Source organism: Euphorbia lathyris, chromosome 2 (genome assembly GCF_963576675.1).
Source record: "Euphorbia lathyris chromosome 2, ddEupLath1.1, whole genome shotgun sequence".
NCBI lineage: Eukaryota > Viridiplantae > Streptophyta > Magnoliopsida > Malpighiales > Euphorbiaceae > Euphorbia > Euphorbia lathyris.
Window position 1 is genome coordinate 14,208,230 of NC_088911.1, and position 1,136 is coordinate 14,209,365.

The 1,136-nt window shown below is 37.5% G+C and overlaps 1 non-coding gene across 1 annotated transcript; it reads right to left on the bottom strand.

The window, feature by feature from the left end:
• Window positions 1-744: 744 nt before the first annotated feature.
• Window positions 745-851, bottom strand: LOC136221143 (small nucleolar RNA R71). The gene has a single exon (XR_010684929.1). It is a non-coding gene; the product is annotated as a small nucleolar RNA R71 (small nucleolar RNA).
• Window positions 852-1,136: the final 285 nt, after the last annotated feature.

A 1,136-nucleotide genomic window follows, 5' to 3' on the forward strand; every position in this document is an offset into this window, starting at 1 on the left:
ATTACTACAAGCGTATACCGTGCACTTGCGGAAATCGCTCAACAAGTTTTTGGCGCCGTTGTCGGGGAAACGCCAAAATTTTTGACAAAATTTTAAATTTTTCGTGTTTTATTACGAATCTAGGTTTATTCATACTTATTCAAACTTTTATATTTTTAATTATTTTCAATTACTAACTTATTTATTTTTCAAGTTCTGTTTTGTAGGTAGTTTCGGTTCGTGCGAAATTTCAAGTTCATGCGCAGTTCTCGAAGTTCGGGCACGTCACCAGATCCTATTGACCCAGAAATTGAAAGAACTCTTAAAAAGAACAAGAGAGAAAAGAAAAAGAAAAACCAAACCCCAATAAAAACTAAAATTACCGAGCCAGAAGTAATGGCCACACTTATGGATTACGCTAGGCCAGGAGTGGCCGGTGTAACAAACAGTATAGTTAGACCCCAAATCAATGCAAATCAATTTGAAATTAAGCCTGCGTTGCTTAACATGTTGCAAAATAATGTAACGTTTTACGGGTTACCTAACAAAAATCCTAATACCCATTTGACAAATTTCTTAGAAATTTGTGACACTTTTAAAATACCAAATGTGACTGCGGAAGCGATCAATCTTCGCCTTTTTCCTTTTACTTTGAAGGATCGAGCCAAAGAATGGTTAACTTCTATGCCAGCCGCATCAATTGAGACTTGGGAGCAATTAGCCCAAGCATTTTTATCAAAATTTTTCCCTTTAGCAAAAACCGCAAGAGTCATTAAAGAGTTAACATCTTTTTCTCAAAATGATAAAGAAACTCTTTATGAGGCTTGGGAACGTTTTAAAGAACTTCAACGTTTATGCCCACACCACCAATTGCCCGCTGAACTTTTAATGCAAACATTTTACAATGGACTAAATCCTACAACTAGAGGTTCATTGGACGCTATGTCTGGAGGGTTATTCATGAAGAAAACATCTGCCCAAGCAAGAGAACTTTTGGAGGAAATGGCAATCAACAACAGTATGTGGCCCGCGGAACGTGGACACCTACCATCAGCGAAACCATCATCCTCAACAACATCATCAGTTAAAGGTATAGTGAATCTTGATCCAGTAGCGATGTTGCAAGCCCAATTTTCTGCCTTATCGCACAAAATTGA